The 14,883-nt window shown below is 38.0% G+C and overlaps 2 pseudogenes; both read left to right on the top strand.

The window, feature by feature from the left end:
* The first annotated feature begins 5,180 nt into the window (after positions 1-5,180).
* Positions 5,181-6,280, top strand: LOC139845061 (chlorophyll a-b binding protein 1B, chloroplastic-like; annotated as a pseudogene).
* A 5,227-nt stretch (positions 6,281-11,507) lies between these two features.
* LOC139845062 (chlorophyll a-b binding protein 1B, chloroplastic-like) lies at positions 11,508-12,287 on the top strand (annotated as a pseudogene).
* Positions 12,288-14,883: the final 2,596 nt, after the last annotated feature.

The raw sequence follows: 14,883 nt of genomic DNA on the forward strand, positions 1-14,883 counted from the left end.
ACATCTTGAGCCGGTTCAAGATGGAAGATAAACGAATTGCCAAGAATCCTCTGTCGGTGAATCACGGGATTACACCAGAAAATACAGGGCCGAAAGTCAATCCAACCCTATACAGGGCTATTATTGGTTCTTTAATGTATCTTACGGTGTCTCGCCTAGATATCATGTTCGCAACTTGTTTGTGCGCTCGTTATCAGGCACAACTGAATGTGAATCATATATTAGTAGCAAAGAAGATCATGCGTTATCTGAAGGGGACTCCAAGTTTGGGCTTATGGTATCCAAGAAATGATGGGTTCGATCTAACGGCATTTAGTGATTCTGATTATGGGGGTTGTAAGAGAGACTTCAAATCAACCTCGGGAGGTTGTCAGTTTCTAGGTAGCAGGTTGGTAAGTTGGCAGTGTAAGAAACAAACGGCAGTCGCACAATCAATGTGTGAGGCTGAATATATTACAGCAGCAAGTTGTACTTCTCAAGTTGTCTGGATTCAACAACAACTTCGGGTCTACGGTTTGCAAATTTCTAACACTCCTATATATGTTGATAATACTGCTGCTATTGTTGTTACTAAAAACCCTGTTAATCATTCTAAGACCAAACACATAGGGATCAAGTACCATTTCATTAGGGACTGTTATGAAAAGAAACTAATAAATGTCCTACAAATAGGTATTACAACCCAAAGGGCTGACTTGTTTACGAAAGCTTTTGACCGACCTCGTTTTCTATTCCTGTTAAATGTGTTAGGAGTGAAAGATAGGGCGGAGGTTGTGTCCGACAGGGAGTTATTGAAGTAACCATCCAATCTGCATCTTTTGTATATTTGCATTTTGCATTTTGCAATATTTTTGCATGTTACTTAGTTTATTTTTCTGTTTTGCATGTTCATTTTATTTTCTGTTATGCATTTTTAAATTGAAAAACCAAAAAGATTGTGTTTATTTGCTTTCTGTTGAGTAGAATAGTTGATATAATTGCTTCATCAGAAAATACAAAAACATTGAAAAATGAAAAAGCCATAAAAATCAGAAAAATCAGAAAATGAGAAGTTGCTATGTGAAAATGGAAAATGATTGTATTACTGGACTTGCATGTTAAACGTTCTGTGCAAAAAGATAGTAGTACATGATTAGTTAATGAATGTTGATAACTTTTGAGGATTGAATTTTGGAATGAGAGGATCACTTGTGCATAAAGTAAATAATCTTGGCAAGAGAATCGCGAAAAGATTTATAGCGGTTGACGGTAGTCACCTACCTATCATTGAGAATGTATTGAGAAATGATTGTTCAGGAAGTCGACAGACGGTTGAGGTCTCCCCTACTACGATTTATACTCTAGTGAAGGATTGCCAAGTAAGTCCACAAGGTGAGTTTACTCTGTTCGAACCTATACCAGTTTCTATTTACCTTTATTGCTTGGGCCGAAATGCCTTAGGTTAGTCAGTTATCCAAAGGGGGGTTGTTCTCACTATGAACGGGTCGAAAAGTGCAATTATGTATCACATACATTTCATCGGTTTGAGAAAGTTATTGAAGGAGACTACTTCAACGCCAAAGATTAATGTTGCAGTGTGGTTCATCTCTAAGTGTGCTTGCATCATCATCCAAGTTGTATTTATTCCTTTATTTCAAGTTGTTTTCATTTATGTTTCAGTTTGCAAAGGCAAAAGAGCAACATCAGAAAATCCAAAAAAAAATTAATAAAAAATGTGGATTATGTTATTGGTTATTTGTTCATGTATATATGTTTTAGAAGAAATAAAGATGGTGAACCACATAAACCACAAAGAATTCGTGCTATACAAGTTTAAACTTCGTGTCTATCAAAATTTATATCCCACATGTGTAGGATGATCAAACGCTATGCTGATAAGAACAATTTAAGTTATCTATATCCGAGGGGGAGAAGTGCCAGAGTTTCAGATCTAGAAAACTCAAATCATTCTATCTGTCCTGGAAATCATAATTTTAGCAAGTTTGTGTGCTTATCATTTAAAGGGACGTTTCATCTATTGTCTGTGATATTGGTTGTGCCGATTGATAAAGATAGCTGGGGACATCTTCTAGAGGGTATTCTGACTTAGAATTCCATCACCCCCAAAATCATCATATCATTCCATCATTATTAGCTTTCCGTTCAAGCATGGGGTTTATAGCGACTGGTAACTGTGTTCTTACGAAGTATGCAATAAAATTGAGATAAACAAAGCTTTCTAAATCGAAAGGTATAAGTTTAAGGTAGAAGCTCATGGCTGACAGGGTTGCTAGAAACATCGTGAGATGTTCCTGTTCAATCAAATCGAAAGTACATCGAGGTGATAGCGGACAGCGTCAATATATTGTGCTCAATTGACTACCTAATAAATTTGTGCGATCTCAAGTGAGGACTAAGTTTAAGATTATTTACCCATGTGCGCAAGTGATTTTCAAAAAGTCTGGGAGGAAAGTCTAATAGGTTTATTGATTTTCAAAGACTGAAAGTGTATGTACTTGAAAATCGAAATGGAACAAAAAGTTCTGAATGAATTTGACGATGTTAAAGTTACATAATATAGTTCAGTTCTGATCCCATGAAAATTGTTGATTAATTCATCTTCTCACAAAAATATGACGTTATGTTGTGTTAGCTGTATAGTTTGTTCTTGACAGTTTAATCTGTTTTCATGCTTGTGATAGCCACTATACGGTTAGTTTATTGATTTAATTCATCATAATGTATATGCTTGCATTATTTTGTTTTTCCATAGTTTGCATTATAAAATGAAAAAGACAAAAAGATTTAGTGTGTTTTAGTAGTTTTGCATGTTTCATAATGAATATTGTTGCATATCATTTGGTGGTTACTTCATAAACTCTGTATGTGTGGACCAGGGGGAGTAAGCAAGTGTGAAAGTGTTAGTGGAAGAGATTCGTAAAACGAAAAGTTCATTAAGTCGGGTATTAATTTATTTGACTTAGGTTAAAATACTTTTGGATCTAGTATTGATGGGAAAATGGTTGAGATTTTCTGGACTAATTTAAGGAAGTGAGATGAATTGGTTGAGAATTAAAGTTAAAAAGGCATGAATTGGAAAATTAAAATTTATTGATTTAATTGCAACCGGACGGTTACACAATGCAACCGCACGGTTACACCATGTAACCGCCCGGACACACCATGTAACCGCCCGAATAAGTGTAATTTAAGAGTTTTTGGACTTCATGCAAAACCGTACGGATACACATTGCATCCGCACGGTTGTGCTTGCAACCTGGTACTATTCTGTGCATCTGCACGGTTGCACAGCAGTTTCAAAGTTTAAATTGATCAGTTTTTGTTTTTTTTTATTTGTCAGTTCAATGTGTTGCTTTAACCATCTTTGAGTTTTGTGTGTTATAGTTCCTTTATATGGCGAACAGAGCATCGCGCAGGGTGTCTCAGAGTGAAACTGAGAATGCTATCACACAACGAAGAAATTTGATTACTGGTCATGCTATCCTTACAGGGTGTCATGTGAGAGCTGAACCAGGTTTTACTACTTACTGGAGAGGGATAAGTGCTGGAGCGTTTCTTCATCGAGATAGGACTTATTACCCTAAGCTCATTAGGGAGTTCTATACAAACTTTGAGTTTAATGAGAGAAAAGCGAAAAGTATTAATCTGAATATGTTTGGGTATCCCTATGACTGGACTTTAGAAGAGTTTGCTGAGACACTAGATATACCAGATGGTGATTTTAGGTTCTTCAGCATGAGCAAGGATATAAACACTGCTCCAAGAAGTTCTGCAACTGGAAACTTGTTTTCTTCATTTGGTTTTGTCTCTGACTTGTGTAAATCTGGGTTCAAGTGGCCAAGAAGGGAACCAGTAATCATCAGGGAGGAAAACATTTTGGATGAAAATAGACATATGATGAGAATCATCAAGAGAAATGTTATGTTTAGAGCTGAGGATGATTTAGAGCTGACTGTGACTGAAGTTCTAATGTTAATGTGTTTGGTTAGTCAAATTCCTTTCAACTTTGCTTATGTAGTAGCGAAAAGAATGGTAGGGCTGCCTGCGTCTGCTGATCGAGGTTTGCCTTATGGGTTCCTACTGAACAATTTCTTTGAAGATGATGATGAGTTGGTGCATCCAACGGATGTGGAAGAGGTGGAAGCTGAGGTCTTGTATGCAGCTTAAGTGTTTATTTGGTGTTGATGATTGTCTTTTGGTGATCTCTTGATGAAACTTTGTTTGTGTAATATTGGTGACTTTGTCTTTTGATTGTGGCTTGATGGTATGTAAGTTATGAACTTGATGGACTGGGATGTTTAAATTTTGTGTAATATATGACTAGGTTAACTCACTATTATTGTTGGTGCATAATTAGTCCCCGAGTTCATTATGATCAAGTTAAAGTGCTTTATTGTTTAACTTTCTCTGCTGGTATGCAACCGCACAGTTGCAGGAATGCAACCGTGCGGTTAGACAGGCAACCGCAAGGTTGCAAGATGCAACCGCACGGTTGCACGTGCTGTGAGTATATATTGGGTATTAAGGGTTCATTGTTGGGGTTACGAATCCTAACCTATCCTGCACGTACAATTCGATACCCTGGTGTTCTAGCATTCATATTAGTCGATCTTTAACATATCTAAGTCGATTTTGTCATTAAGATCAAAGGTTTACATTGGATTTTGAGTATAAAACCCAATAACGAGATTTTCCGCACTCGTTATTGAATCTAAGATCGTTTAATCTTGTTTACACGATGCTACAATTATTAATTCAAGATTTGTAATTTTTGAGGTAATTAATGACTTATGGTTCTCATGTTCATTTTCATGTAAACACCCCACAACTTTGCTCTCATAAACATTTACAATTTAAGTGTTATACATTTCTTGGAAAGAAAAAGCATCTCCTGGTTGAGAAGATATGACACGTGTCAGTGTGTCATTACCTATTATGGCACCCAAGTATCTCAAGAGATTTTCAAAATAGTCTCCACTTGCATGTACATACATATGGTTCAAATAAAATAATGTCAACCAATAAGAGAAAAGCTAAACATCCTAATGGATCACAGTTTTGATTCTCCCTAACTTATATATATACATACACATGCTCTTCTTATTTTATCACTCGCTCACTCAACCTTACAAATCTTCTCTTCATCATTTACTGCGTATCCATCTTAAACTTACAAATCCATGGCTGCTTCAACAATGGCAATCTCCTCGTCCTTCGTTGGACAGGCAGTGAAACCTGCTCCATTCGCATCGATCAGGGGTGGTTTATGGTAATGGAAAGGTGTTCATGAGAAAAGTCGCTCCAAAATCTGCACCATCTAGCAGCCCATGGCAGTGGCGGATCCAGGAAAATTTTTCACCGGGGGTGAAATTTTTTTTAAAACGTAGAGAATTTTTTTTTGCAAAATATAGATGTTTTGGGGCAAAATATAGAGTTTTTTGAGCAAAATTTGAAGGTTTTTGGGCAAAATACGAAGGTTTTGGGGCAAAATATGAAGGGTTTGGGGCAAAAAAAAAAATTCCACCGGGGGCAAAATTAAAAAACCGAAAAAATTTGCACTAAAATTTCGAAATCCACCGGGGGCGGGCGCCCCCCCCTCTTAATACACTAAATCCGCCAGTGGCCCATGGTACGGACCGAGTCAAGTACCTAGGTCCGTTCTCTGGCGAGGCTCCTTCGTACCTCACCGGTGAGTTCCCTGGTGACTATGGCTGGGACACCGCTGGTCTATCAACAGACCCTGAAACGTTTGCTAAAAACCGTGAGCTTGAAGTCATCCACAGCAGATGGACATGCTTGGTGCACTAGGGTGTGTCTTCCCCGAGATCTTGGCTCGCAATGGTGTCAAGTTCGGTGAAGCAGTATGGTTCAAGGCTGGAGCACAGATCTTTAGTGAGGGAGGACTTGACTACTTGGGTAACCCAAGCTTGGTCCATGCACAGAGCATATTAGCTATCTGGGCTACGCAAGTGATCTTGATGGGTGCTGCTGAGGGCTACAGAGTCGCTGGTGGACCACTTGGAGAGGTGGTTGACCCGCTTTACCCTGGTGGCAGCTTTGACCCATTAGGACTTAGCTTGCTGATGCTCCTGAAGCGTTTGCTGAGCTGAAAGTAAAAGAGCTAAAGAATGGTAGACTAGTCATGTTCTCAATGTTCGGGTTCTTTGTACAAGCCATTGTGACTGGAAAAGGTCCACTAGAAAACCTTGCTGACCATCTTGCGGATCCAGTCAGCAACAACGCTTGGGCTTTTGCTACCAACTTTGCCCCTGGAAAATAAATTTGATAGATTGTGAATTATTGAGGAATATATATATATATTGCATTAATCTTAATATTCGTTTTCTGTGAGCTATATGGTTTATTGTACAAGATCAGACTCACGCCAAGTGCAGTACTTTGCCATTGTGAGGTATAGGCAGTAATCTAGTAACCTTGTGCCTGATATATCAAATCTTATGTCCACATATGTAGTAAATGGATTGCTATTAGATAATAAAAACACTAAAGAGTGCGAGAGAATTATCAGGTTAAAGGTAAAAGAGAATTATTAAGACTTGATAATAATGTAACTACCTAGTTAAATCAGAATGAATTATATTTAAGTTAGTGTGATGACGTGGATGTACATATAGGATTGCCACGTCTGTATGTATAAATTATTATGTAAACTTTATGTATGCGTAGCATTTCTCTAACAAAGACATATAGCCGTTTGTCGTAGGTTGGAAAATTCTATACATGCAAGTCCCAATGGTTATGCCTTAGTTCTCAACGACTAACTGTCACATCAGCACTTTCTTCCCAGTACTAAACACTCCCAACAGTTACATATTTCTTCCATATTTTTTAATTACTTTTTATTTTTTTCTAAAAATTAAATATATAATTATAAAAACTCACAAACATATCATTTATTTTTCCAACACCCACTTGCAAATAAAAAATAAATAAAAAAATTTGTTATCTCCCTCGTATCATCTTCTCCATTCATCTCATTTCTCCAAATCTATTTTCATCACCCATTTGAATATTTCATTTTTTGGGCTTAAAAAATTAACAAAAAAATCGAAAATACTCACTAATCTCCGTCTACAAAAATTTCACAGAAGCACGAATCGAGAGACGAAATGGAAGGCGGTGGCCTGGGTGGACCTCTGGGCGAGCCGCTGCCATCAGCGTCCAAGTGAGCGGACGGCTGGGCGGTGGGGAAGGCGATACCGTTGGGAGCTCCCTTAGCATTTCTCTAAAAAAGACATACATAGCCGTTTGTAGTAGGTTGAAAAATTTTAATGTTTTTCGTTTGAATTCAAACGATGACAAATGTATTTACTTCAATTTTTAATTTTCTGTATTCGACCAAACCTCACACTCGAAAAATCACAAAAGGGCAAAACGAGGGGCGAAGTAGCAGGGCGACAAGCAGGGCACGCAGATGTCATCACGCATATGTCATCGGTGCCCTTCATGGCGAGCATGAGGAGTAGGGCTAGTCGATGACAAGGGTAAAATCGTAATGAGAATCGAAGGTGATTCTGGGAAGGGTGAAATCGTAATTTATGTTTTGAGATTCACTTAGTCCCACCGCCCTTTTTCCCAATACAATAAATTCTCTTTTTTTTCTTCTCTCATTTCGTAAACCCTCTTCTTCACCAAATTAGGGTTTTACACTCTTTCGCAGCACACATAATCTTAAATCAATTTCTACAAACAAAAATGAATACTATCATATCGCTCAGATCATCATCCAAAAATCTCACTACTTTCTCTTCTATCACCACCAATTCACTTAAACACCTTTTAATTCCATCATCATCAGCCGTAACAACACCAGCACCTACGTACCACCGTCAATTTATCAATCAGTCTCAAAGTTTTCATCCTAAGTTTGGATTTTTAAGAAGCTTTCATGGTTCTCGACTGGTGAATGTTAGGGTTTCTACTGCCTCCACACAGGCACCATCAACTATTGATCTTGTGAGTAGGCTCTGACATTTTTACATTTTGATATTTAAGTATCTAACTTTATTACTTGTGACCGTTTGATTGTTATGAGTAAATAGTGATGTGATTTTTTTTATTTTTTTTAATCATAGGTGGGTGATTCAGACCAGAAGTTGGCTGATGGAATTACACTATATTGTATTTCGTCTGATATATGCGATAAACCATCAATTATTGGACCACTCATAACAGTATGAACCTCTGTATTTGTCACTGAACGTTGAATTCAGTAAGAAATAGTGTTTAGGTATTTACATTATTGTTCTCATATTATTCAGGAGCATGCAAATGGTGGGAAATGCATAGTTTTCATCCCATCAAAGCGCGATGCGGATCGGTTGACCCACATTATGCAGAAGAGCTTCAGATGTGAAGCACTGCATGGAGATGTTTCTAAAAATCAAAGAGAAAGAACTCTATCGGGCTTCAGAGATGGTCGCTTTAATGTATTAGTTGCCACCGATATTGCTGCTTGCGGCCTTGATGTTCCTAATGTTGATCTGGTGAAATTTTCTACCTAGTTTGTTATCTGCAACTGATAGAATCATATATTTATCATATTTAAGTAACTGACTGCTAGTTTTAGTTTGTAATGGGAACGTTTCTTTTATAATGGTCAGGTGATTCATTATGAACCTCCTAAGTCTTCGGAAATTTTTGTTCACCGATCTGGTCGAATTGGCAAGAAAGGAAGTGCAATACTGATGTATTCTTCTGAGCAGTGGAGAGACGTTTTAGTTTATGAGCGGAAAGTAGGATGTAAATTTACTGAGGTAATATTTGTTAACCATTTACACCTTATTATAGTATAGTATAATTGGCTGCTTTCTATATATGTTTTATGTGCTAAAGCAGATGAGATGACTGTCGTAATTGTTTCAAGTGTTTGTATTTTTATCTTTCGATGAGTGATCCTGCTGCTTTCTATATGAAGGAACTAAATTTTTGGGTCCATTGTTTCTGATTTTTTTGACATAATGTTAGCTTCCTCCTATTGCTGTCGATCCTGCATCCAGAATTGAATTGGGTAGTGGTGCGTGGATTAGTTATCGCTTTGGTGGTCGATTGGGTGGTTTTGGTTCATCTCGTGGTGGTGGTGGTGGTGGTGGTGGTTTTGGTAGATCTAGTTACGGGGGATCAAGTGGTGATGGTTTTGACTCAGATTGATCAAGTGGTTTTGGTGGAGGGCGTTCTAGTGGTGGTTTTGGCGGAAGCCGTTCAGATGGTGGATTTGGTTCAGACCGTTCAAGTGGATTTGGTGGGTCAGCGCACTGGTTCAGGGCGTTCAAGTGGCGGTGGATTTGGTAGTTTTGAAGTAGACAAAGATTTTTTATTTGCTAGCAGGTGAGTCAGGTTCATTTCTTCTTTAAACTGGAAGTGGTATTTTTGACATGTTCTTTAAATAATGGACCAGTATGGGCTCTCTTCTAATTACATATGTGTCAATAAGAAAACAGTTGTCAAACTTGGGATGAGTTCAATTGGATGGACAGGTTGTTGAACCACCTAAATATGGTTCAAGGTCGGAGCACAAATCTTTAGTGAGGGAGGACTTGACTCTTGGGTAACCGAAGCTTGGTTCATGCACAGAGCATATTAGCCATCTGGGCTACACAAGTAATCTTGATGGGTGTTGTTGAGGGCTACATAGTCGCTGGTGGACCACTTTTACACTGGTGGCAGCTTTGACCCATTAGGACTTGCTGATGATCTTGAAGAGTTTGCTGAGCTGAAAGTGAAAGAGCTAAAGAATGGTAGACTAGCCATGTTCTCAATGTTTGGATTCTTTGTACAAGCCATTCGGACCCAGTCAGCAAAAACGCTTGGGCTTTTGCCACTAACTTTGCCCCTGGTAAATAAAATTGATTAAGCTAGATTGTGAATTATTGAGTATATATTACATTAAATAAATAAATATTAATATCCCTTTTCTGTGAGTTATATGGTTTATTGTACTAGATTAGATTCATGATATAGGCAGTAAGGTAGTAACCTTAGTGTCTGATATATCAAATCTTATGTCCACATATGTAGTAAATGGATTGCTATTTGATACTAATAAGAACACTAAATAGTACAAGCATGCGTCAAACACGGTATGCCTAGTGGGTATAAAAAATGCTTTAAAGTATATTAAAATTAAATACACCAAATGTGAATTGTTCATTCTGTTCAACAATCAGTAACACTATGCGAGTTTTGGCTATGAACTGCAGATTGAACTAATAGACAACTTTATATTGAGGATATAATGTACATTTTTATTTTTATCAGGCATATAGAGGTTTATATTTCATTCATTTAAGTAGGAGATTTTGGTATATTAGGTATACATAAGTATAGCTGTTAAAAAAAGTTATACATAAGTATAAAGTTACAAATATTTTATAGAATGTTTGTCGCATGTTTTTTTTTTCCCTGTTTCATGAAGTTGCCAATGGAAGAAAACCTCAGTGCTAGTCAGTTTCTAGATGAAGTAACGGCAAGCAGTAAAGGAGTTTCAAGTTTTCAAATTTTATTTATAAACTCACAAAACAGGAGTTGAAACGTTGATCGATTTAATAATGAATTGGTCGATTTATGTTATAATATGAATGAAAAAACAAGTTTGTGGGTTGAACTGGCGCAATTCTCTCAAAATATACTTCGATGCTTAGAGACCTGCTTCATTACTTCTATGTGAATAATTTAAATTTTGTAAGCATATATGTCACCCAATGTGTTTGTCGCTAGAGGTTTCCTCTATGAACTCAATTTTTTTTTTTTTTTTTTAATAAAATGGTAAAAAAAAAATATAAATGTTCTAGATCAGCTCATTTCGACCCGACCGATTTCAATCAGCACCAAAACTTTTACCCATTTTTGAACAATTATTCTAACCCAACCTGCCCAAAGTCAATGTATACCATCCCTGAAAAGGAAATTCATATATTTGGTACAATTAAGTTGACTAGCTTTTGAACTTCGAAAAGAGATTATTGATTCATATGGGCTTTTTTTTTACCGCCTCGCTCTGGGCACTGGAAAACTCAGGACCGGCCCTGATTTGGTACTGCCAACATTTCAACAATCCACCCAACCCACATAAAAATTTATATGCACTAGTTAAAATTTAGGATAGTCATCATCAACAAACAGAAATGGCTCTCACCTGCAGATCATTCATTTTAGCCACTAGTAGGTCTTGGCCCAACCCTACAAAATATGGCTTATTAGCCCATCCTTTTTGTCCTAAATATAAAATAACTTATCGATATCTACATATCTATATTTGCTACATTTCTTACACCTTATTCCTGCCCTACAACTCGACTGAATATTAAATCAAATCTCATTAACCAATTGTATTAAAGCCTACATGGCTACATATATCTCAATATATCACACTCTCTGATGTCATACACCTATAAATACTACAAGGCACCATATCAAATTCAAGCAACCAACACAATAACCTTTGTTTCTACTACACACATACTCCTTTAATTCTTCTCTTCAAAACCATGGCTGCTTCTACAATGTCCACTTCCTCGTCTTTTGCTGGACAGGTGGTAAAACCTGCTTCGTTCGCATCAAGAGTATCTGCGGGAAGAGTGTCAATGAGGAAAGCCACCGCAAAAGCTGCACCGTCCAGCAGCCCATGGTACGGACCAAACAGCGTCAAGTACCTTGGTCCTTTCTCTGGTGAGGCTCCTTCATATCTCACCGGTGACTATGGTTGGGACACTGCTGGTCTATCTGCTGACCCAGAAACTTTTGCTAAAAACCGCGAGCTTGAAGTCATCCACAGCAGATGAGCCATGCTTGGGGCTCTCGGATGTGTCTTCCCTGAGCTCTTGGCCCGCAATGGTGTCAAGTTCGGTGAAGCAGTGTGGTTCAAGGCTGGAGCACAGATCTTTAGCGAGGGAGGACTTGACTACTTAGGTAACCCAAGTTTGGTTCATGCACAGAGCATATTAGCCATATGGGCTACACAAGTAATCTTGATGGGTGCTGTTGAGGGCTACAGAGTTGCTGGTGGACCACTTGGAGAGGTGGTTGACCCGCTTTACCCTGGTGGCAGCTTTGACCCATTAGGACTTGCTGATGATCCTGAAGCATCTGCTGAGCTGAAAGTGAAAGAGCTCAAGAATGGTAGGCTAGCCATGTTCTCAATGTTTGGGTTCTTCGAACAAGCCATTGTAACAGGTAAAGGTCCATTGGAGAACCTTGCTGACCATCTTGCGGACCCCGTTAGCAACAACGCTTGGGCTTTTGCCACTAACTTTGCTCCTGGAAAATAAATTGATTTACCATTGTAATTATATAGATTGTGAATTATTAAGATATATTTTCAATGAAATTTCAAATTTTTTACTTAAATGTATTTAAGGTTGTGGCAAAAGGTTGATAATTGCCAACCCAGACCACCCCACTAACTGGTGACTATCCATAATATGTGAGGCATATCTGACTCGCTCAGTCGTTGTGACTATGAGAGTGTACGGGCTTGAACCCGTGACCTTTTGCTATATTCGGTAAATATGCTCCCACTCATTACCAACTGATACGCTTGTTGTGGAAGTCGCCACATGGCAGTGTTTATCAAAAAAGAATTCAGATATGAAACTAAGGTTCCTTGTCCATCTGCTACCGGGTCTGTGAACTCCATGGTGAGTTTTGTTGTCAAAATTATTAAAAGCATATAGATGTGGCCATGAGTTTGAATTTAACTTTACTGCAAACGGAAATTCAAGCCTAAATTTGACTTCTGGCAACGCATATCATATACTGTAGCTATTTTATTTACATCCACTTAGGCCATGAAAAAGAACAAGGTGCTTCATTAACTTGCACCAAGTAAACAAGTTGGTACAGCTGAAAATGATTGGCAGCAATGTTCCTTTTCTTACAAACGCTTTGCATAAATGGTTTATGATCTAAGAAGAAGAAGAAGGAGAAGAAGAGGAAGAAGGAGAAGAAGAGGAAGAAGAAGGAGAAGAGGAAGAAGAAGGAGAAGAAGAAGAAGAAGGAGAAGAAGAAGAAGAAGAAGAAGAAGAAGAAGAAGAAGAAGAAGGAGGAGGAGGAGAAGGAGAAGGAGCAGGAGCAGAAGAAGAAGAAGGAGGAGAAGGAGGAGAAGGAGGATGAGGAGAAGGAGAAGAAGAAGAAGAAGAAGAAGAAGAAGAAGAAGAAGAAGAAGAAAGAAGAACGACTACTCGAAATGTAGAAAGGAAAGAAATTAGACCATTACCAGTTTTATTTGGTCGAAGCGGAATAGAATATTACGATTATGAGGTCCCATCTTGTGAACATTTTGTAAATCGTGGTATGTTTTGAATATAAACATCACAAAAAGTCAACTTGGCGAAGTAAACTTGAAGTCGAAAAAGAAAATGCTTGACGTGTCCACTTCGGGTTTCTTTAAGCTTAAATATCACATTGAAGAGTTGGATTACGGGGATGCAATCCAAAACTTGTTTATGGGAGTTAAAGAAGTCAAGAAGGGTATTACAACGGATGCGTGTTTCATAGCGTTTTTTTTCGGTTTTGAGAATTCTTTTTCTGTTAACAATTTGTCTCGGATTTATATTTCGGTTTAGTCAAGATAAGGCTCAGTATATATAGTTTGATAGTTTTTCGCTTTCTAGGTACGGGTCTTGTCGGGTTGCTCTCTTGTATCTTTTGTTAAATACGTTTTAAATTTGACAACTTTTCTGTACTTGTATAAATTTTCGTTTTTCTTGTGAGAAAAACAACAACAAAATAACTAACAGTAAACTTGCTAATGCATCCAAAAAAAAACATACATACCTGAAACAGAAAGCAAAACACCCAAAACCAATTAACAAACAAAATAACCAACATAAAACTAAACTATCTAATGCCGATCGAGTTTTTCCTCCGTCTTAGACAATTTCCTACTTTTAGTCTCGGACCTGATGTATGAGCTAATGTCCTTTATTTTGTTTCTTTCGTATAGCTGGAAATGAAGAAAGAAATGGTATGGTTGATTAATTTACATTATGGTAGGAATATCTTTTAAAATTCTATTGACAAGTGTAAGGTGTATTGAATTTGCTTGCACACCAACCGTTTGATTTATTTTTGTTAAATCGAATTTGAGGTAACCCTTATGACGATGGTGAAAGTATATTTTAATTTATGATGTTTTTAGTATAATTGTATGAATGAATGAATACTTCAGTTGACTGTGATAGGGGGCTGCTTTTATGATTAGGTGACCTGGTTAAGGTCTTAAGGATTGGGTGGAAAACGTGTAAGTTGGCAGGGACACGCTAACCCTGTGTGCCGTAGCACCCACCAATCCCACCCCGAAAGAGACCTGTGCCGGAAAATTACCTCCTTCCAGTTACCCACAGTGACGGCAAGGCGATCTTCACCCCAGCTAGCTAGACCCCCGAAAGCACTTCACAAACTCCCCCCCGGAGGGAGAAATAATTCCATGCGGGGCGCCCAGACTGAGAATCGAACTTGCGCCTCTATTGGGTGGAAGCTTCCCCCACCGTGGGCCCAGGGATCAAAGGCATCGGGTACCACTGAGCTAGAAGCTCGTTGGTAAGGTCTTAAGGATGCATGCAGGCCAAGCATGCTCATACATCAGGTCCGAGACTAAAAGTAGGAAATTGTCTAAGACGGAGGAAAAACTCGATCGGCATTAGATAGTTTAGTTTTATGTTGGTTATTTTGTTTGTTAATTGGTTTTGGGTGTTTTGCTTTCTGTTTCAGGTATGTATGTTTTTTTTTGGATGCATTAGCAAGTTTACTGTTAGTTATTTTGTTGTTGTTTTTCTCACAAGAAAAACGAAAATTTATACAAGTACAGAAAAGTTGTCAAATTTAAAACGTATTTAACAAAAGATACAAGAGAGCAACCCGACA

The sequence above is a fragment of the Rutidosis leptorrhynchoides genome, chromosome 4 (genome assembly GCF_046630445.1).
Source record: "Rutidosis leptorrhynchoides isolate AG116_Rl617_1_P2 chromosome 4, CSIRO_AGI_Rlap_v1, whole genome shotgun sequence".
NCBI lineage: Eukaryota > Viridiplantae > Streptophyta > Magnoliopsida > Asterales > Asteraceae > Rutidosis > Rutidosis leptorrhynchoides.